Consider the following 24,472-nt stretch of genomic DNA (forward strand, 5'->3'; position numbering starts at 1 on the left):
TCTTCCAGAATCAGAAGAGAAACTAAAGGTCTCAGGTTTGAAATAGTAGTCTTCAGTCACTGACAATATCAGAGTGACAGTTGCATATATGTTAATGTGTGTGTGTGCATGTGCATCAATGTTTCAACATTTTCAGTTGCATCTTTCTCTTCCAGTAATTTCTTCCTTACTACTTTCTGAAAACATTTGTCCCTTTAAAAGGTGTGGATCAAGGATATACCTAACTTTATAAAGCAGATGGACTACATGTCATCTTTGGTTTAATTCCCTGTCTAAGGTAATAAAAATGTAAGAATTTTTGGAGTGCCCCATGTTTTCTTCTATAAGTACATTTAATGGACATAATTTGGTGAATATATTTTCTTGACACTTGTGAGTTAAGTCCAATGAAGAATGAAGCATATCATAATTTAAAAGGAAACTATAAAAAAGTTATTAATCTTAACAGGGGATTGAAATAAGGTTGGCTAGTAAGTAGAAAAGAGAATAGTTGAAAAATAGGAATGGTGGATGTAAGGAGCAGCCCGTAACCCCAAGGCTGAGACAGATCACCCAAGCAAAAGGGTCTGCCTCCACCCAGGATTTAAATTAAACAACCAAAAATATCTGCTGGTGGAGAAGGTGCTTATGTATTATGTTAACAACACTCTCTTCTTTGAGGGGCCAGTGAAGTGGTGTATGCAGAAGTGCCATGGGTAGGAACTTACTAGAGAGAATCCCAAATGCTATAGGGAACTGCTCACAGGCAAGGGTCTTTTTAGCATTATTCTGGTGTAAAGATGCTGAGAAAATAGAAAATTGACAGCTATGCTCTGTGTCCTGAAAGGTGATTTCCCAATCCTTTAAGAGTTTAGTAAGATCACTCTAGATATGGAAACTTCTTCCACTTCCAATACCTTCTATCAAGTCTGATACTGTGCCAGCTGACAAAGAAGTAAATTTATAAAGCCTGACTCTACTGTGGCAGAAAAGACATTAGAGAGTAGACTTAAACTAAGAAACAGTAAATAAAATAATTGGCTGGACTCATCAGGATCTGTCCATGAACTCTAACTCACCAGCCAGTAGCATTTCTTTTACATGACTATACTATTTCTTTCCTTTAATAAGTCTTGTTAGTTGCTATATCCAAATATTTTATACTCCATTAACAACATAGTTCTAGAATTTTGTATAATTTGACAGCATTTTTATAATATTTTAGTGTACTCCTAATCTGGCCTTCCCATAATTTTATTTTCTATGTAGACTGTGTTGACATTTCAAATTCTTTTAAAATGATAAATACATGATTTTTTTTATTTTTCCAAAAATTTACAGAGAACATGACTATCTGAGGTCAATTCTGTTTGAGTAAAAATTATAAGGGATAGGCAATTTCATTAACAATTGAATGATTCATCAGTAGACTCATTTTATACCTAATTCTTAGCTCTGGTATGATGCTTTTTAAGTCAACTGAAGAAGGCAGTTAGTATACACACAGAATCATAGAGGGACATTGTATGAAATGTAAGATAAAAAAAAGATTAATTCTATGTGATGTGTCAGATCCTAGTGTTCAGGCAAGTTGGCAGTAGGTCTGATATTAGATATGACCTCAAAGACAGGAAGTTTCTCAATAACTAAAAAATAATAGAGTGGTATACAACATTATAAAACATTTGGAAGCTCATGACCTATAACCTTAAAATATCAGTTTCATGTATGCTAGAAATTTCCTTCCTCGTTGTTATTGTTTATATGGAAACTGAACTATTAATCTGAGACTTAGAAGATACAATTCAGATAATCCAAGCTCTTGTCATTGCTGCTAAATTAAAAACATTGTGATTTAGAAAACAAATGTTGAATTATAAGGGCATATGTGGTCCACAGTATTCAATTTGCACAAAGAATTGAGAAATATTAAAAAAAGGCTTCACTTTAAACTCATTGAATTAAATGTTTTAATAAACATTTAAAAATGTTTATATACTTAAAAATTCAAATACTAATTAACAAGTAACACTTAAGTTAAACAATAAATGTGTGACATCAGGATATAAATACATTGAAATATCAAGAATATAAGAACTAAAATGATTCAGTTTTATTTAGAATAGCCTGGGCTACTTTCTGCTTTAATTAACATTTGGTGTTGCAGAAAGTTCAAGCGATGGTGCTTGATGTTGTGTTTGACTCTTTGAGGTCAAATACTGAACAGAGAGAGAGCCAAAAATCTAAGCACCACAAATGAGTCCCAGGGGAAGAGATTCTCTGCTCTCAATTAGTTTTATGTTATTTGAAGCATGTTGCGATGCATGACAGAATCGGTATGTATTCTTAGAAACAGTGCAAAGCTTTAAAAACTTATAGCTTCTCCATAATTTATAAGCTAAACCTTCCACTATTTTAATTTTTAAAGCTGAAAAACCAACTATATTTTTGCATACTGTATTTTCTCTAACTATGGTAAGCTGTAAACAAAATAAACAGTTTGGCAATTTCAAATATATTAAAATTAATTTTAAAGTCCCCGGGGAATTAAAGAATTAAATAGAAAGTAAACCCAATGCCAAAAAGGCCATAATGTAGAACTTTAAAGTATTTCAATAGTTTAGGTTGAACAAAGCACATTTCTCTACAACCTTACATGGTTTTATGCAATGTGGAAAAAAGAAGATAATTTTACAAAAGAGATTTTGAAAGAAACATGTCTACACTGAGTAGGTGAAGTGTCTAAAATCAGTTCCACCATGGTGGAACACTACCTAGAAATTTTATGTGTGCCAACATATGCTTCCATGATTACATAATTTAGTGTTGTATTCACTGTACTATTTCTAGATTTTTTTTTTGAATAGTTGCTATTTCTACTACTAATTTGAGTTTTCCTTTTTACAGGAAGGACTTCTTATCATCTTGCCATATCACAATATCATATTATAAATATCATTTCTTGTTACTATTCATATACCATTGCAAAATAATTTAAATATCATAATCCATATACTAAAGGATGAGTAGTGCATACTAGTATTTAAATTTAGAACAGTGGTTTACTATTGTTTTCAACCTGTGTTTATGAAATGTCTTTAATGTATTAACCACGTTTATGAATGGTAAATTATCAACAGTGAACAAAATAAATCTAAATTTCTTTCATAGCTCTTAATAAAAACATACTTTGATGTAATGGGAATTTTTCCTGAATATCTGTTATTTTTTCACACTCAGTTAATAATCATTGCTTGAATATCTATTATTATTTATAGATATTTTGTATCATCAATTTCAACACATACATTAAAAATGTGCATTAAGGAACAATGAAGATAATCAGTTTGTAATAATAATAGAACCTAGAACACAAACTTCCAGGATGGATGGAATGATTTGCGTTCTGCCCTGGTAGATAACTGGATACCTATTGCTGAACTCCAGATCTAGATTACTCCAGTGTAAAAACTCATTCATGAAAATTCTTTTACAGACACCAATATTGTTTTTCCCAATTGAAATATTCAAGATGACTCAGCAAATTACCCAGAACACCCTCAGATAATGCTTCTATTTAAGAGTAAAAGATATGTGCAGAGAGAGAAGATGCTAGCAAACCTTGTGTAATCAGCAGGCATTCCACAGTGCAAGTTCTCTTGAGTCCAGCCATGTACACAGAATGTCCTTAACCTGCCTTGAACTGACTAATGGTGCAAAACCCTCAGTATTTGGACAATCATCAATGATGGAAGCTACTGTGCAAATTCTTTATTCACATAATCAAGTCCAGCTCATCAAACCAGTTAGGCCAACTGTAAATCATCAGTGAAGAAACTAACCATGAGAGATCGGTATATGTGTGTGAGGGGGATGAATTCCAAATTTTATGTTCTATATTATAAATGCCACTGCCCTTCTGTTGACCAAGAATCAAACATCCAGACAATGCTAATGGTAAAAATAAACCTCTCCACCCCAACTGGTAAATCAATTCTGTTTTTAACCTCGAAGTTAATCATGTATCCAAATCTGTCTATATTGAATTCCTTTTTACACTTAGAAAATGGGATCAGAATATAGATTCCGAACCCATATCCAAAATGGATTGAAATGCTAGATTACTGCACTACAGATTTATATTGTCTTGATCAACTCGTGGCAACTTGAAAACATCATTATATATCAACCATATTCTTTCTCAAGCAGTAACTATCTCCATGCTTGAAAATCATAGATTTGTGTCTTGGTTATTATTCTCTCATGGAGATAAAATACCTAACATCCAAAATTAAAGAAGAAATGGTTTATTTAGCTTACAGTTTATAAACATTTCACTCCCTAATCAACTGGCCCCAAGGAAGTGTGGCATGGAAGAGGAGGCAATAGTTCAAGGCAGCAGAAGTCAGCAAAAGCAAGGAGAGCACAAAAATGGCGAAGAGGCAAACCTTCTCCACCCTTGTAATGTAAACAGAGTACTCATCCTAGGGTAGGCATAACACTCACACCACCTCCCTGCCCTCCTCTTTCACAGAATAGGGAATTTTACAAAGTGGGGGTTCTGGCCTCTTGCTTAGTAGCTTAGTAAAAATTCTTAACTTCTCAAATTGATGCAATGGATCAATGATTACAATTCACCTCTTGTCAACTTGGAACCAGGCATCTTTTTTTAAACTGGTTTCTAGACACAAAGACTTGTTTGTTCTTATCATTTCACTACATTTAAATGTTCTGACAGAAGTTTTGTAACCCTTAAGAACCATTATTAAGTGTATCAACATCTTACATTAGAGACTTAAACATTCTGACCCTAGGTCCTCAAAGATTCATGTACATTCCTTAATGGAAAAGGCATTTAGTCATCTCAAAGAGTTGCCAAAATCCTAACCATTTCAGCACTACTGAAAAGTTCAAGTCCCAAGTCCCCTCTGAGACATAAGGCAAACTCTTAGATGCAAGCCCTGTAAAAACAAATGTTATACACTTCCAAAATTCAATGCCACAAGATAAACATTTCCATTACAAACAAACAGGGGGATAGAAAGGACAGGACCAAAGCAAGTCCAAAAGTGAGAGGGCAAACAGTAATCCTGTAGTTCCAAGGTAATTTGTGACAAGTTGTGAACTCCAAAGTGCTTATGTGGTTCACCCCTACAGCAATTCCAGTGGTTGTAGCTCCCATGGTTTCTCTCTTAAGTCCACTTTGCTCTCTCCTTACAGCTTTTCTTAGATAATCCACATTCCTGTCTTTTTCAAAATTCTGGGGTCTCAATTGTACCTTATACTTCACACCTTGCTCTCACAGGGAAACATTGCTTGACCTTCCAAAATCTTGGTAGAAACCTTCTTAATCCCACAACTCTTGTATTCTGCATGTGCTAAAAACCAGGGACACATGGATGCTGCCATGGTGTGCTATCTGGAGCAGTAGTTAGGTTTCTCTTTCTATCTTGGCTACAGTGGGTGAGTGCCTAGATTTCTGGGTACTCTGAATCCATTTCTGAGGAACAAATTCTCTATGCCACTACCATTCTGGAACATGATGTTCAGCAACTCTCTTCTCAAAGTAAAGTCTTTTATTTTTGAATTTTAAAGCTGCAAAGGGTGGAGACTTGCTGCTTCTTTTGATGCTCTCAGATCATCTTTTGTATCCTCCTGCTCCTCCTCAGCAATTGAGATCTCAGCTCTATCTTTGTAGTCCACAGCTATACTAGTGCTTTCATTCTCACCAAAGTCACATTTTAAAATTCATTCTGCTGTTCTCTTTGTTCTTGATTCTCAACATACATCTAGTTAAAGCTCCTAACAATTACCATGCTATTGCCTCAACATTTTTCTGTTAGATTAATTACTCCACTATCCTTATCTCAGTCTCAGGAAAATTCTCTGAATATAAGCAAAATGCTGACAAACTTTCTACCAAGCCGTAACACACATCATCTGGACTCCAACAACCAATACAGTTCTTCTTCCCACTAGAAACTCCTGTGCCTGGTCTTTGCCAGCAGAATTTCTGTCAGACTTCTGGTCTTCTGAACTCTGACCAGAATCTCCCATGTGAACAACCTAAGGCATCCCAGCTCTACTCCTTAAGGTGACACCTCTGAACCTTCCCAAACTCTTCCCACAAGCCATTTCCAATGGTTGTTGAACCACATGGTCAGGTATAGTCAGAGCAATGACTCAGCCTCTCTGATGTCAAATTATATGTTGGTTACTTATCTCTCTTTGCTGAGATAAGATCCCAATGCTCTAACTTAAGGTAAAGAATGGTTCATTTACCTCACAGTTTGTAGAGGTTTCGGTCCATAATCCGCTATCTCAAAGGCAGTGTAGCATGGAAGGTCAGCAGTTCAAGGCAGCAGAAGACAGCAAAAGCAAGAAGAGCACAAAGGTGGTAAAGCAAACTTCTTTTTCTGTTTTACTGTAGGCAGGCTACTGACCTTAGGGCAGGTGCAGCACTCATACCATCTCCCTGACCTGCTCTTGCACAAGAGCATGTTAAATAGCTTAAACTTCTAACATTTTCAAGTTAACAAAATGTATCAACCATTGCACTTTCTGGAAATAAAGAAAAAAACTTTCATATTTTATTCCTCTGCTGGAACAATCTTCCCCAAATATTGTGGTGGGGGGAGGAGGAGTGGCAGTAAAGGGAACTGAATATAGGAATTCACACTGAGAAACAACCTCAGTGTTTTTTTTTTTTTTTGGGGGGGGGTTGCTCATTTTTTTTTTTTTTAACAGAATCTCAATAGCTTACTAACTTCAAGCCTGGCTCTAACTTGCAATATTGCTACCTTGACCTCCCACTTCTCACAGTAATGGGATTACAGACACATATTATCACTCCAAGCTTCTAGTCCTCCTAAGATTAGTTTCATTGCTTCCTTTACTCTACAGTCACCTCCTAATAGAATTTGTGCTGGATATCCTTTAAGAATTCTAATTCCGTTCAGTGCAGTAGTTTTATATGCCATTTTCTAGTTTGCTTTCTTCCTATGTACTTCTGAATATGTAACACATACAACATTTTACTTAATTATTTTATTCACTATTCATTTAATTGTAGATGAGGTTTGAAATTTTTTTTTTCTATTTGTTTTTCCAAACTCTTGGTTCTTAGAATGTTACTTGAAATGCTGTATGTAATTTTTAAAATATCTGTTCACTGAAGAAAATGAATAAATCAACTTTGAATACTGACCCAATGTATAATCATAATCAAAAACATGATTGTCCTTCATTTTAACTTAAATTGAGATTCATTTTTAAAATGTAAATTTCTTTGAATCTGTAAATATGTCACTTATACCTCATTATATAGTTAACACGGATGGGACATTTGGCGTTTTACTTTTTTAGCACCTCTAGTGAAATATTTTTTGTATTTTCACTAGTGGTTTCTCAGATTAAAATTTTGGTAATGCTTCTCAGCAACTTTACTTGCCTAATACTCCACATTGATTATTTACACTAATTCTCAGTGCTGTACATCTTTTCAATGATCAATACCTATAAAGGAAGCCAGAAGGCTTTTGTTTAAATATAAAAGAAGTAACACCTTTACAATTCTTCAAACGTTCCATATTTGGCTTAGAGTTTTAAAAAAGTTTTAATAATGGCTTGTAACTGTGTACTTAAACTGGCATAATATTGACTCTTTAATTTTCTACTTTTCTCCAAAATTTCCTGGTTATATTGTCCTAAAATGACTGGTATGCCCCTCCCTTTGCATATTTTCACAGACTGAGAGTTCATGCTATTATGTTCTATCCCTCAGATATTTACTTGGCTCACATTCCTTACTCTTCAAGTCTTTGAAGAAAGTCATTTGCACAAGGAGTATTTCCCTGTCAATCTTATTTAAAATTCTACATGGAATTCTAAAATTCTTCTGTCTAAAAGGATTGTGGATATACAATCATGCTCTGATAAAATTTATTTAAACATTCCTTCTTATGCTTAAGATTAATTGTCAACTTGATTGGCTTGAGAACCACAGGGCACTTAGTAAAGCATAGTTTTGGGTATGTCTAGCTAAATTATGGAAGCATGATCTTGGATTCTCCACCTGGTCACTGGCATCTTCCTCTCTGGCCCTATTCCCTTCCTGGCCACTATAAACTAAACATCTTTACTCCTCCATAAACTTTGCCATGAAAATTCTGCCTTAAAGCCATCCTATCATGGAAGGCAGCCCCTGGAACCATAAGCCAAAATTGAATCTATCCTCCATAAATTGTGTGCATCACATATTTGATCACAGTAATATGAAAATGACTACTATATTATTCTTCAACTATATGTTTGCCTTTCTTTTTGCATGAGAGTATCAGCTCTGTGACACCTTGTCTAGATGTTGTCTTTCTTTACTTTGTATTTATTTACTTCTTTTTGTTTAAGTATTTTTTAGTAAAATACATGTGGTTACTGAACCATTAGTTATAAAAGAAAGAGCAACTTAAAAAAAAATCAAGCATGCATTTCTTCCATTATTTTTTAAATAGAAATAGAGGTAAATTCTTCTCCTATAACTTTATAGAAAGTAATTAGACAGATAATTACAACAAAGTATAGTTAGGTTAGTATATAATCCTATCATACTTCTGACTTTCTCTAAAGTTCTTACTATGTCTTTTAGTTCTTGGTTAACTGATAGAAAAGTGAACATAGTACGCTTTTTATACATTTCCTTATGTAGAGTAAAATATGCACATACCTGTGACTCTATTAGTGGTAATGTTTGCAAGAACCATGCATTCTCTTTGCAGAACCATTATGCATTAAGGATACACTGTTAGTTACCTGAGGATATGAAATATTAGTTATGAAAGAATAGTAATTTTAGTTATGAAATAATAGAATACACAATATTATGTGTATATAACACATAACACAAGTTATGATAGAATAGAACACACAATAAGTATTGTTCTTTTAAAATTATAAGCCTATTTCTCTGAAAAAGGATTTTTTAATGTAAATTATACCTTATTAATGGGAAAAATGGTCTGAAGAGTTGCAGATACCTTTCAAATGCTTAGAGCCACTTTAGGTTTCTTTCTCTAGTGTGCCTTTGGTGTGTGCTGGCTCCACTGCTTGGAAAGCAGGGTGAGCTCATCTGATTTGTCGTCAAACTGAAAGCTGACTGCCTCTTGGTTCAGAGCCTTGCTGCTCCTCAGGCATTACTTTACCTTGCTAAGCACCACAGGAGAGTTGTCATGGGGAATTGCTGATTGCTAGGCTGCACTTAGAGCTGATAAATATGCAGATGTGTAGAATATTAAATGACTTTATTAGCAATCAACATATTATGCTATTAGTGTTTTTTTTGCATGATGAAAATTAGTAGAAGTTTTCTAATATTTTGAACTATCATTCTATTCTTTTAAATAAACTTTTACAAGTAAGTGAAATGTGACTAAAATTAAGCTAAATCCCCAAAGCGTTATATACTTACTGGAATTCACTCTGAAATAAGTAACATCAGCATTTTAAAGTAAAAGCAGTTTTATAAAGTGAATAGATGTATTTCATAGCAAATAAAAATTTATCCAACAAAACTGGCAACCTAGCATGAGTAACAAAACAAAGCAAATGCTTACTGTTCATATTGATGTTTTTATCCAATGACAATGATAAGTGAAAACAAGAATGTAGGTGTTACACTCTGAATCTTTTATTAGAAGTATTGATTATATATTATAAAATTAAGTTGTCAGTTTTCATTAAATGTTTTTATGAAAAAAATAGAATGACTCTAACAATGATGCATTTACACACACGTATATGTTTTGATTTATTATGTTTACTATTTGATTTCAGATGAGTAAATATCTTGAAACATTTGGAGTAGAGTTTTGTCAGTTGCTTATCAGTAGCTACGCTACTACAACATGTTAAAAATATAAATAAAATTCATCCCATTACATATCAAAGACAGTCTACAAAAAAGTAGTAGGAAACAGGATCAAAAATGGAAATCAAATTTGTATTTCAGAAAGACACAGTTTTAGATGTTACTGAATCTTGAATTAAAACATTAGGGTATTAAATGATTAACTTTGAATATAATTATGTTGAATATTTACTTATGATTAACCAATGAATATATAACCATTCTTTAGTATCTGTAGGTAAGTGATTCTGATACTCTCATGTGTTACCAAAATCTATTATGTTCAAGCCATCGATATGGCATCAGATGGAAAATAGTTTGCAACCTATATTCTGTGCAATTTAAATCAGTTTTTATTATGTGTACCTAATAAAATTTGAATGCATCTCTAACTTTTTAAACTGTATTGTTTAAAAGTGGAAAAATTTTATGTATATTCAGGACAGACATGTTTTTTCAAAAAAAAAAAAAAAAAAGTTTGGGGGCTGGGGATTTAGCTCAGCGGCCTAAGCGCCTGCCTTGCAAGCAGGTAGTCGTGAGTTCGATCCCTGGTACCAATAAAAATGAAAAAGACAAATTTTTTTTTTTTTTTTTTAGTCCAGTTAATTGAATACATGAAAAAAGAACACAGGAATATATAGAGTGCTGACTGCTTACTGATAAAGAACAATGCTTCTATGTGATTTTACTGTTAATTTCCTTGGGTCTCTAGTCTTATGAAAATACATTGGATCTTGTACCTCTCACAATAATTCTTCCCTAAGAGCTTAAAGTCAAGTTTCCACCTTGTACAATTGCTATTTTCCTCTGCCATTAGCTGTCCTTACTATTTTTCTAACATTAATTCAGATTTTAATCCATATTTCTCTGTTTCTAATTTATCAGATTTTACTTCTAGCTGTTCGTTATTTTTAAAACCGTCCCCAGGGTGCACACATTATGCTGTTTTTGACAGTATTTTCACTTTACTGATGAAGTAGACCTTCAATATTCAAATGAGTTTATCCTGTACTTACCTTGTTACTTCACTAGGAGAAGAATGTTGTTTTCTTCCAAAAAATATTTATTTCAGGGCTGCTTGTGATGTTGTGCTTTGCCAAGTCATCTGAGTTGTTATGGGGATGCTTATTATGTATTTCTCCAATATTTTGAACACTTTCAATTACATTATTTAATGAAATTACATTAGTCAGTGCATTATTTAAAATTAATGTGGTTGATTAACCGTACATTTAAACATATATTGTCTATATCAAAAACAATATATTTTTAAAAGAAAAATGACTCAATATAAACCAAAAAAATAGGAATCTATATATGCCTACTGAATGATTTGTTTTGAAGTAAAATGAAATCAGTATATCAAATATATTGTATGTTCTCAAGACATTTTTACATACTGGCAAACTCCAAATATTATTATTTGTTGAAAAATATAAGTAACTATGAATTATAAAACTAAATTTTTCATTTGAAATTAAAATATTATATAAATAAAACTATAGAGATAATAAAAACTGAAGTAGTCCAGAAGATTTTACATATTTAGTAGAAATTTACAATTATTTTACAGTGAATTTGTACGTCTGCCTTCTTTCAAAAATAGAAGGAAAAAGAGCGATATATAATATAAATAAGGTACAAATAGATGATTAGATTTTAAAAAATATGGAAGAAGCAAAAAATGTTAGCACTAATTTTCTCTTGCTTCTCAGGGAACAGAATAACATAAGCTACATACCTGCATTAGATGTAAGGACAGCAAAAGAGGTGGGAAACAGCTTAAAGAGGTATTCAGTGAAACTAGAGAAGATATATCTAAACAGATAACACCAAGAAGATGAGGAGCTTTCGAAATATATTAATAAAATAATTTAAAAGAGTAGATGAGCTAAACAAACTGATAAAAAACATGAATGACCAATTTACCAAAGAATTAGAGTCTGTGTTTTGGAAGCCCTGTAGTTGGCTGCCACCTTATATCTCTAGGCTGCACCACCTAAACTCCCTCTAGGAGTTAAGTTTGGTAGTTAAGCAGCACCTTGCCTAGCTTGTTTGGCCTATTCAGCGATTATGCTTTTGAGCCCGCTTACGGGAAATTTGAAAATTTGATTTAACCTATGACCTCCAGTCTTGCTAGTGTTGCTAATTTACCTGCTGAAGTCTCAGAACCCAACTCCCTCCTCCCCAATACCCTATATATTTGATTTTCTTTCCTTGAATAAGTGAGACTTGATCGCACTTGTGTCTTGTCTCCATTCTTTGCATCTCTTGTCCCCTTTCACCCCCATTCCCTCTCTAGGATCTCCATAGAATTACCTGCAGGCCAGGACATCTGTGAAAAGATGTCAGTCAGAAATTTAGGAGATTAAAAATCTGGCTGAAGGTATGTGGAGCACAAGTAACTGATATGATAAAAGAATTTGAGAATCAGAAGAAAATGATGCCACCAAAGGACAACTACTCAATAATACTTTAAAAAGAGAGAACATGATAAAAAGATCCAATAACTTATAGATGATGCAAAGAAGAACTTAACTGGAAGAAGTAAAAGTCAGAAGAAAACACAAACGACATAAAAACCTGTTAACAGAAATAAATGCAATTTCCAACATATAGAGAATGAGATAAATATATAGACAATTGAGGCATATAGAACCTTTAATAGCCCTGACCATAAGGAAAACTCTCCATGATATTCAAAGTACCAGAAGTCCATCACAGTTACAAAATATTAAAGGGAAAAGCAATGAATCACATATAATAGTAAAAATGTTAGAATTACAGAGGTCAAGTAGCATTGCAGTAAAATTTTTCCGAGCTCTGAAAAATAACTTCCATTCCCAACATAAGTATGTTGTGTAACTTTTCTTTAAAACTGATAGAGAAATAAGATACTTCTATGACAAGCAGCAGTTCAAGAAAATCATAACACTACATATACTATCATAGCACTACAAACTATTCTCAAGGATATCTAGAAAGAGACAAAGAAGTCAACAAAACAAAAAGAGTGAACACACTTTGCACAATGATCAACTAAAGAATGAAAAAAATATGAGCAACATGAAAATAGTGTAATGATAGGAATATGTAAAAACATGAGTGGCTTGGCAGAATGATTAAGAAACAAAAGCCAACAATATGCTTTATGCAGGAAAGACATTGAATTCAAAAAGAACTTCAAAATCAAAAATGGAAAACAATATTCCATTCAACAGGAACATAGAAAAATCAAGGGCTGCTATTCTAATTTCAGATAAAGTAGATTTTAAGCCAAGACTCATCAGAAGAGACAGGAAAGATCATTACATATTACATAACGGGACATTTCAATAGTCAGAATATACAAGTGTAAACGTATATGCACCAAAGACCCAGGACACTCAGTCTCGTAAATACTAATGGACACGAATAAAGTCGTAATGGAGAAATTCAATTCACCAATGTCACAATGGAAACATCAACTAGATCAAAAATGAAAAATGAAATATTACAGATGAACAAAAACTTCAAAAAAGAATTAATAGATAGTTACAGAATATTAATCTAGTAAACATAGGTATTTTCTTCTTAATAGGGAGGTTGCCAAAAATAAACCACATCCTAGTCCCTAAAGCATCCTTAAGCAAATGTAAAAGAATTGAAATTATCTCATGCATATTATCAGATCACAGTGCAATGAAACTAGAAGTCAGTGGAAAAAGACATCGTGAAATCTATGCAAACACATAGAAATGAAATGATAACTAATGGGCTACAGATAAAATTAAAGAAGAAATAAGAGAGTTACAGAATCAAATAATAATGCCTGCATAACATCTCAGAAACCGGTATGGAATACAAGGAAAGCAGTCATAAGAGGAAAGTTTATAGTGAATTCCTACATAAAAAAAAACAGAGTGAACTCAAATGACTTAATTATGTATCTCAAGCTTCCAGATAAACAAGAACAAGCCAATCTCAAAGTTAGTACAAGGAAAGAAATTATGAAAAACAAAGCAGAAATCAATGAAGTTGACAGTAAAAAGATACAATAATCAAAGTGTTAGTTCTTTGGAATATTAAAGCGGATAAACCATTATCTATTCTTATTAAAATAAGGAAAGAAAAGACTCAAATGCATGCAATTAAAAATAAAAAGGGTAAAATCACACTGGATCCTATAGAAATCCAGAAGCTCATTGATAAGTACTTTGCAAACCTGTATTCTCATAAAATAGAAAATTCAGAAGTAGATAGATTCATGAATATATATGAACTACCAAAGGTGAATCAAGAAGACAAAAATTCTGAATAATCTAATATCAACCAATGAAACTGAAGAAGAAAAAACTCAGAAAAATCCCAGATCCCAAGAGATTCTTTACTGAATTCTACAAGAATTTTTAAAGAAACTCTAATGGCAATACTCCATAAACTCTCTATGCAATAAAAAAGGAAAGAGTATTTCCAAATTCATTCCTGGAAGCAAACACTACTCTGATCCAAATTCAGAAAAGGACCCAGCCAATAAAAAGAATTACAGACTAATCTCATTAATGTACAAATATACAAATTTGTTAATAAGATCCTGACAAACAGAAAGCAGCAAATCATCTAAAGACCAAGCAAGATTCACTCCAGGGAGGAAGGGATGTACCAACCTACACAAACCAAAAAATGTAATACACCATGTAAACAGAGGCGAGGACAAAAATCACCTGGCCATCTCAATAGTTACAGACAAAGTATTTAACAAAATTTGACAGTCATTTATTATTAAAAAAAAAAAAAAAAAAAAAAAAAAAACTCCTCCAAAATAGGAATAGGTCTTTATCTCAGTCTGATAAAAGACATTTATGAAAAACCAATAGTCAACATCATAGTAAATGAAGAGAACCTGAGAACTTTCATTCTAAAGTCAGAAACAAGAAAAAGATGGCCACTATCAGTATTGATCCATCACTGACCACTGTGATCTATCTGGCCTCTGTTCCTAAAGCCTACCAATAAATCTTGCATGATTATGCATAAATACATATTTTCTATTGATGATATTTTTCTAGAGCATTCTACCAATATATGTAGCAGAAAAAGAATATTAATTCTGCTGAAAAAAAGGAAAGACACTTGACATCTGCCTCTTTATTTAAATCATTTACCATAAAAATGATAAAATAATATAAACATGATGATTGAAACTTTTTCCTCTGTCCTTTGTACTGGACACAAATCTTTTTAACTAAATAAAACTATTGTCAGCATTAAAATTTAGGGGTCTATTTTGAATAATGGGGAATCATGTCTTCAAATACATTCAGCGAGGAATATAATGCCAATGTCTATCAGTGTCTACAGAAGGAGAGAGGGCTGTCTTCTAAAGTTATTTAACTTCAAGCTGTCGAATTACCTCCTGTCACAAAGAACTTTGGGACAAGTTTATTTTTCCATGGATTGAAAAAGTGGAGGATAAAGCTCACAAGTCAACTGAACTCATCATGAGGTGGGAGGTTATGGATAGAGGGTAAAAGAGACAAGAAATTGATAAAAGCTAATAAAGAAAAGTACAGTCTATATCTTTGTGAGAGATGAGCTGAGTCTTTTCTGGACTCTGGGCATCAGAGTCTCTTTATGGTTTGTTTATACCCGTTGTCATGGCAATTGTCAACTGCCATGGTTCTGTCCTGTGTGCCACTGACCATGCAGATGGGATTATAATGAAGCTAGAGATGTCTGATTGTCACTCTGCAGTTATATTTGATCCAACAAAATTTGGCTAGCCCTGCTGAGGAAAAATTTCTGCCCTATAGGTGTCCTCTCATCACTGGTAAACAAGATTGAAGTGGGATAAAGTTCAGCCGAGTGAAACAGACAATGAAAGATTGGGGCAAGTTTTCATGTCTAAAATCAACAATATTTTGTTCACTGAGTTTCTTAAATAGAAAGCAAAATCTCCAAATTACAATCAAATCTTTCTTATCCACAGTTAAGATTTTTTTCTATTCTGTGACTAGAAAATTTTCAATGATTACATTTCAGTGTCTTGATAAGATACTATAAAACTAGAAATTATTGAATGAAAAAAGTAACTTCTAAAAGGTGAAAAAATATTATAATGATTCAAAGTGATACATATTGGAGGAGTGGACTAACAAGCCAACTGGCGAGCCTTTCTGGTAAGCCCCATAAGCTACGCAGGGCCAAGAAGACAAAAGCACTCCCCGTTGTGTTGCAGGCAGCTGAGCTAGTTAGAAACATTATAGGCAGTGAGATGGGGCTAGGTCCTCAATAGATCCAGTGCAAAAACCTGGCAGCTGCCTGGGAAGCTGACACCTCCTGCTGTGGGACAGGCCTCAAGATAAAAGAGCAAACAAATGCACCCATACCCTGGGATTGATGCTCTAAACGGTTCTCATCCCCCTAGGAAAGACTCACAGCTCTGTAAGAATGCCCGCTTTCTACATGACTCTCTTCCCCATTTGTCCCTAATGTAATCAATTTACCTGAACTATTGATCTTATTGGCTAACTATAGTTATGTCCCACATCATGCCCACTTGCCTTGTGAGTTCCCAGTCTTCCCCCACCTTGAAACCATGGTTTTACTCTATAAAAGTCCCTAGAAAAGATAAGAGTCCTTAGCAACCTGCTTGAGACTTCTTCTGTCTCTCTTCAGACAGAAGTTTCCCTTTTCTCAATAAATATATTCTATTCTTACCTCCATTGTTTCTAAAATTCTTTTTTTTTAGAGAACACAAGCTTGCTTGCGGACATAGTAGGCTGGGCGTTTTATTCCCCTATATCACTTGTGCCTACCGGAATGCAAACTGAGAATCACAAGCACCCTGCCTTCCCCATGGGCAGCCAGCTGGAGGACAGACTGAGTTGGTGGCGACTGAGGTACAGGGGCAGTTGGGTGCTTGTCTTGTTTGGCTGACTTTGCAGGCCTGGGGCCAGAGATCTGAGCATCTATAGGGAGGATAATAGTTTGCAGTATAGCAAATGTGGGCGATTTACTTCTATCTTGTTTTTGAAATTCAGTGTTGTTCTCACTGTTTCATTTGTTCCAATTAATTGTTTTGCTTTATTCAAAACTCTGTTTTGATTGCTTTTATTCTGGTTTTTTGTTTGTTTGTTTTTTGGTTTGGTTTTGCTGTATCTGATGGAATGGACAACTATTGTGCACCAGTTTCACCATTTTGTTTTGATTGGAATTATTCTGTTTGGGGGGAGGTTATTATCTTAAAAATAAAATAAAATAAAAATTTTAATGGTTATACATATTGGGCTGGGGGTTTAGCTCAGCAGTATAAGCTCTTGTCTTGAAACACGCAGTCATGAGTTCAATCTCGGGTACCAAAAAAAAAAAAAAAAGTTGTACATGCTATATAAATTGTGAGGCTTTTTAAAAATAAAAACTCAAGGTGTGGTACTTTATTACTCAAATTCATAGAGGCATATAACCAAATTAGGAAGATTAACACACTTTGTGGCAAGTGATCAATTTGATGGAAATGATTTCTACAAACTATATGAACAGAAATAATCATTATCCTTTGCAACACATAATGATTACATTTGTTTTAGGTAATTGGTGTTACATTGTTCAATCCTATTTTAAATATTGTTCTCTTCCCTCATCTACTCATCTCTTCGTCCTTACCCATCTTTAAGAATTCTGCGAGAGATATTGAGGTATACTTGGTATCATGCCTTTAATTGTTACGTATTAAATCAAATGTGTCTTCTAAAAAAGCAAAATAATCATCATATGATAGGATTCTGATGATCATCAGGTGAAAACTGTTATTAATTCAATGTTCTTATATCTGAGGTTCTTAAGTCACATTAAATTCTGAATATTTTCTACTGTTTTGCTCCATTTTACAAAATATTGTGGATTCTAACATAATGGCATACAGTCCAAGAATTGAAGGTACACAATTATACTTTTTCCAATGTTGTGTTCAGAAAACTTGCATAGGGATCAACTAGTTAAAAGCAGTCATTCTTGAGGTGTTAAGAAGTAGCAGTGACCATAAGGCAATGTTTTTTAAAAGTGCCTTGAGTGCAGTTGCATATTTGTTTCTCCCACTGTCTGTGCTTCATAATTAGCATATAAATGGTCCCACCTAGGTTTGGAAGTTAACGTTCCATTAACCTTACTTACAATACCTAAAGGAGCCAAGCACATTTAAATTCAGGGAGGAAAATTCTCTAAATAAGCTCTCCTGAATAGAATATTCTTGAAGCAGTCACAACCACAGTGAGCACTGACAAAGCATCCAATTTGATTAAGAAACACACACACAGAAAGAATTTTAAAAATCTTGCTAATGCTGTTTCCTCAAAGGAAATCATGAGTGACATCTTACAAAATTAGTGTCTAATATAGAAGCTTATATATATATATTTTAAATATCCTACATAATTTAGGATATTTTAAATATCCTATGTAATTTATTCAGTCACCGTCTTGCTTATTTTCTCATTGCTGGAATAAAATATCTGACACTCATAAGTTAAAGGAGGAGCAGTTTAATTTGGCTCACAATTTGGAACGGTTTCAGTCCATAGTTGGCTGGCTCCAAGAAAGAGGGGTATGGTGAGGAGGAAACAGTTTAAAACTTCACAGGCAGGAAGCAGAGAGGGATGAAGATGGGCCACACCACAGTGATCCAACTCTTGGTACCAGACTTGACCACCTAAAGTCACACACAGAAAAGAAAAAGTACCAAGTTCCAAAGAATGTGTTTCTAAAATTGAGTTCCTACTCTGTGTTGGGTATTGTGCCGAGCAATACTCCTAAATCATTTTACTATAAAACAAAGCTTAATAAAACTCATCAGTATGCAGGAAATTGCTGCTATCCAAGTGGCAGAATGAATATTCATTCTGAGTAAGGTCATGTATGCCCAACTGTGTGGGTTTACAGCTAGGCTTATTCATTGCCTCCACTGCTATGGTAGACAAATCATTTGATGTCTCATTGCTTCATCTTTCTCATGTGTGAAAGAAGAACGATAATAAGAGTGTCTACCTTGAAGGGCCATTATGAGGATTAAATTAGCTAAGGAATGGGAGGCACCGAGAACTGAGTCTGTTGTGTTGCAAATGATGTGGTAAGTTTATCTTTAATGCACTATGGATATTTTCCAAAACAACTAACATCATTGTGAGCCAGGACTTCAAGTAGAGGTTCAATTTTTGTGTATTGAAAATTGAATGTGTTGGTCCAGCTGTTCATTATTATAAAAAATACATGAGACATTAAATTTATTTTGGCTCACAGATTTGGAAGTTCCAATCCATGATTTGTTGACCCCATATTTTTGGCATACATATAGCAAGGTAGTATTTCATGGTAAGAATAAGGCAAGAGTTTAGGGCACTGCCAACTGACTGGGAAAATGGAGATGACCTGTCAATCACAGAGACCAGGAAACCCAAACGTAAACATAGTTCTTAAGTCACATATTGTGTCTTGGTTACTGCTCTCTCGCTGTGGAGACAAAATTTCCAACACCTAAACTTAAGTAGATAAAGGTTTATGTAGCTCCCAATTTGTGGAGGTTTCATTCTATAATCTGCTGGGTCCAAGGCAAGGTGGCATAGCAGAAGATAACAGTTCATGGTGGCAGAGGACAGCAAAGTGAAAAGAGGAAAATGGAGGAGCATAGGGAGAAGACACTTTCTGTCTCTTATATTGTATTTAGGTCATACCTGTGGGTATGTCATTCATACCTGTAATCCCAGCACTGGACCATGAATCAATCACTAATTCTAGAAGCCTGTCCCCATGACTATATTAGGGTTTGGGAGGAATATCCAGACACAAATCATAACAATCTGGAGCCAATTAGAAAATACTACCATTTCTGGTGCAAAAATTTTGATAAGGTGGACTATGTCTGACATCAGTCTGAAGACTAAAAGTGATGTTGGCAACTTACCTCGTGGTCACTCTGCTATCCCTCAGTGGCCTGCTTTCATGCTGCAAAATATATTTATTTTCCTATCTTTTACCAACCTGCACTCACTTTACAGAAAATACTTCTTTCCCTAATTTAATAAATGTAAAATTAATTATCTTTTTTGCTTACATGTTGCAGGTCTTTGTTCAAGAGAATAAGAACCTAGAAAGAATTTCTGAGAAGAACCCATAGCACCTCAAAATTCCAAAAACATATTTGTCAAGCCCAGCCCTTTGAGCATAGTTTTGTTTCTTTCTTTTTCTGAAGTCTGTGGACTGAAGCTGAAGAGTATACTGATTTATTTTCCATTTCCTCCTTTTGCACCTAAGAAAGCTCGAATTCTCTTTTTACTCTTTCTTCTCCACTCAGAGAAGAGGAAAGCTTTCATCTCAAATATTTGCATTTTTTTATATTAGTTGTCAAGGAGAGGCAGAGATCTTAGGCTAAGAAAAATTAATGGAAGTTGGGGAGCTCAAGAAGTTTTCTCATTTTTCTGGAGCAGTTCGGTAATGTACCTCAACATGTGAGGCCAGGAAATGTCCAAGTCAGCAGTGGGGTCCCCCCGACCTCTGTGTTATTCCATTCTAAGCTGTTCCTCAAGGGGCTGGGGGCTCTCCTGCTACCCCCAGAATGTACCTGGATAGGATGAGTTTGTGCTAAGCCCCGCATTGTGATTGGGATTTTGTCCCAGGGACATGAGTCCTACTGGAGACCTGTGAGACAGGGTGGTATCATCTGTGGTCATGTGGGTTGGGGCTGCCAGAGAGGCTGTCATCAACCCAGTCACAGAACGAACTACTTAGGTTCCATGTATTATAGAAAACTAAGGTTGGTAAAAATAGTATAGGCAGTCAGACAGATGGGGCCTCAAAGGAGTCAGTGTAGAAGATGAGAACACATTACAACTATGGCTGGAGACATGTTTGTTGAAGGCCAGGCTTTAAGATAAAGAGATGTAATGACCAGCCGTACATGCATCTCTGAGGGATAAACAGTAAAGTGAAAATTGTACTCAGTTGTGCTAATAAACTCTAGATAGACATCAGTCATCTCAGTGAGTAAGCAGCACCCCTTGATCCATCCATTCCTAAAGAAGGTCTTTGTTCTTTCCATGTACACTTGCTACATGAACTGCTTCTCCATTGGATCAATATGAGCCAGGCAGCTATACTTCTAATCATATTGGTTGATTATAATTTTGACCCATGTTGTAGCCACCTCATGATTTTGCTCTATAAAACTTCCTTTGTGATATGGGTTCTTTGGCAACCCATATTCAGGTCCCTTCCTGTCTCACAGGAACTCTCTCTCTCTCTCTCTCTCTCTCTCTCTCTCTCTCTCTCTCTCATTTTCTTACTCTTAACCTCTGTATTTTCTTAGAATTCATTCTTCAATTTTGGGGCACAAGAACTTGATATATCTGACATCCAGCAGGTTAGGCATTATATTTATTTCTCCTATATGGCATGTGATGTGTCATGCTTTGGCTTTCTCTGAAGCTTTTTCAGCTTTCTCACTCTTTTGGGAGCCTCCTTTAGTAGCTGTATGTCCAATCTGACTCTTTTAGGGCTTAAAGTTTCAACTGTGCTTTTCCCATAGGTTTCTTTATCCATAGGTATTATCTCTAAGTATTCTTGATGCTTACAGTAAGATTTCTCAAAGTCCTGTTTCATAAGACCTCAAGGAGCCAGCCAAGTTCCCTTTTCTGCCATATTTGGCAGCCATTTTTTGCATTGTCATGTGTGTTGGTCACATGGTTTTGCCATATTCACCCACCATGTTCATCTTTCAACTGTCACAGAGCAACAGGAAATTTCACTCTTACACTAAGTGCCAAAACCTTCACTTTGAGGGAACAAATTGAATTAAATCCCCTTTCTCTTTATGCTAACAGAAAAATGGGCAATTCAGAAATATATCTCTGTCACCCCAAAGTAAATAATGGGAACAGCAAGAGAAATTTAACTCAATCAGCTGTGAGTGTGCAACAATAGAGTTGAACTCAATAGATAACAATACCTCTCCTTGTATTTAGAATTGTTCAAAAGATTTTGGTTTTTTTTTTTTTTTTTTTTTTTCATTTTTCTCTTAAGTGTTGAGAAAGGGTATGTGGGCTTAAAGAAACTACCAATGTTTATGTTAGCAGGCTGAGCGAAAGGAATATTGTTTTTCAAATGGTTATTTGGAGTCCCAGGGCCTACTCAGCTCTTTAAGAAGTTATATGTGTCCACAGCCCTGGAGAGGTCTAGGGAAGTACATCCCACCATGGGAAACATACTGAAGATTCTAGCATCCTCTGCATTGGGTACAACATAAAAAGTATTTGATTGTCAAGGAAGATTTGACGGTCAAGGAGGTATAGTGGGCCTTAGCATGTGGAGAGTTCTAAAGAAAAACCAAAATAACTGTTCCTCTCTTTTCCCATTTCATCTGGTAGGGTGCTTTGGGGATTTGTTAGGTCTTTGTCCTTCTGCAGCAGATACTCTCTGAAGGAACCCAGACCTACTCTTTCTCTCTGTCTCTGTCTCTGTCTCTGTCTCTGTCTCTCTTTCTCTCGATCACATACTGGTAACTAATTAGAGTTCTGAACTCACTATCTTTGTCTTTAATAACTTATTTTATGTTGTAATGTTATGTCCAGTATAATGAGGAAATGACAAGGAAAAGATATATAATTGCAGTTTAAATAGCAATGCAATTCTTTTTATGTGAGTGTGTTATCTTTTTTTTTTAAAGAGAAAAGAAAAAAAGACATAAAAAAAAAAAACACAATTCTTCAATTAGATCTTTTTTTGCAAAAGGCAAGAAAAATGTTGTGAAAACCTTGTGCCAATGCTTGTGTGATTCTTTAATCCCTAGAAAGAACTAAGAACTATGATGGTATATAACAAAACTTCCAAAGTAGAGGAAACTGATAATCCTCTTCTCAGATCCTATCTATCTTTCAGAATGATATGGATCTCTCCTGCCTATTTAATGAAAAAAAAAAAAAAATCCTGGAAGGTCTCCTTAAACTGCCCTTTATGATCCTTAGGCCAGTGTATCAGTCCTACTGTCTTCAAGAGACTCAGGAACTCCATCAGAATTTAGCTTCTCAAATGGACCCAGTGTTCCCCGGTCCACTTAGAGCACTCCTCAGACAGATTTTAGCCCTGCAGGCAAATTCAGCACAGAGTTTCTTCCAACTCACAGCTAATCCTCCTCCTAGTAGAGGTCCCAGGATCAGAGTAGAGTACTTAAGGCCAGGTTCATTTCTTAGTGAGACATGCCTAACAATGCAGAGAATAGTTAAGGGAAATTTTAGATCTTAATGTTTTGATCTATGTATTTTGTTATAGCTATTTTTCTTGTTGTTTTTAAGACAAAAATCGTAGCAACTTACCTTCTCCTTTTTTCCTTTATATCCTATCCAGGCTATATGCCTGTTGATTGGTACCATGGATTAAAGGCACAACTTTAATTCCAGCATGACATTTGAATCCACATTTACACACCCTAATCTGCCTATGACTAGATGAAGCTTCAGGGAAACACGTAAGACATAATAGGTTTTCAACTTTGACCCTTGCTTTTGACCCATCATGATGAAATGTCCACTTTGTCTAGGCCGCCGGTTATAACCCAGGAACCTCAGACCCAGTTAACGGATGTGGTCTTTTCTCTTTTCAATGATTGGGATCTAGATAAAGATGAAAAGAGAATGGCCAAGAGCAAGATGGGCCGAAATTCTGGCTTTTGCAACTTGCAATGCTTTAATCACACCTATGTCATCCAAAGGAAAACTCAAGGCTATGCAGGAAATGGGTCCCTGCTTAAAATGAAAAAAATCTGGACACTGGTCAAGTGACTCTACCAGAGCACTGCCCAGGTTCTGGTGTATGTGTCAGGCAGCTGACTCGTAACACTAGAAGATGGACTTCCTCTCTCCCAGAGGAGGTCTAGGCCAGCCAAACCCACATTTTCTGTTCTGAAAAACAGGACTGAAAGGGCCTGAGACTACCTGCAATGTCCCTGTAATAGAGATCTCCATCTGTCATGGGAAACTGCAGGCCACTCTATATGTCACAGGGTCAAGACAGCCCTACTTAAACTGGCTGAGGAAACAGAAAACCAAAAGAAGAAAGCTACTTCTGTGAACCTTTGACAAACCCGAGGCTCCTCTTCAAAAAGTAAGATTCCAATATTTCTCTGAGTACCAATAAGTAGAGTCATTAATGATTTTAAATTCACCACAGTTTAAAAAGACGCTGTATTGAGACTCCTGTTTTTAATTAAAAACCTGATGTGAGTAAACTGGTTAGGGCTATAGCTCTCAGGTTCCTGGCAATCTATCTAATATATCTCTTTATAGTGCATTCTTCTCCATAGGAAATGCTACCATCGCTAATTGCTAGATCTGTCATAGTCCACTTTTTAAGGCAGACTAGGAAATATTCTGACCCCGTCTTTCTTATATTTGCACTTTGAATCACCAAACTAATAGTCAGCTTTGTCTACTGAGGGCTTTAGATGATGATCCACACAACAGCCCATGACTCTGCTCACAAATTCACCTCATTTTCTGCCAGTAAACAGGAAGCACAATATTGCTTTACCTGTAGGACTACCTCCTTCCTCATTGTGTTCTGACAGGTTTT

Source organism: Cavia porcellus, unplaced genomic scaffold (assembly GCF_034190915.1).
Source record: "Cavia porcellus strain 051 isolate PalLab524CR breed Dunkin Hartley unplaced genomic scaffold, mCavPor4.1 scaffold_14, whole genome shotgun sequence".
In the NCBI taxonomy this organism is placed as follows: Eukaryota; Metazoa; Chordata; class Mammalia; order Rodentia; family Caviidae; genus Cavia; species Cavia porcellus.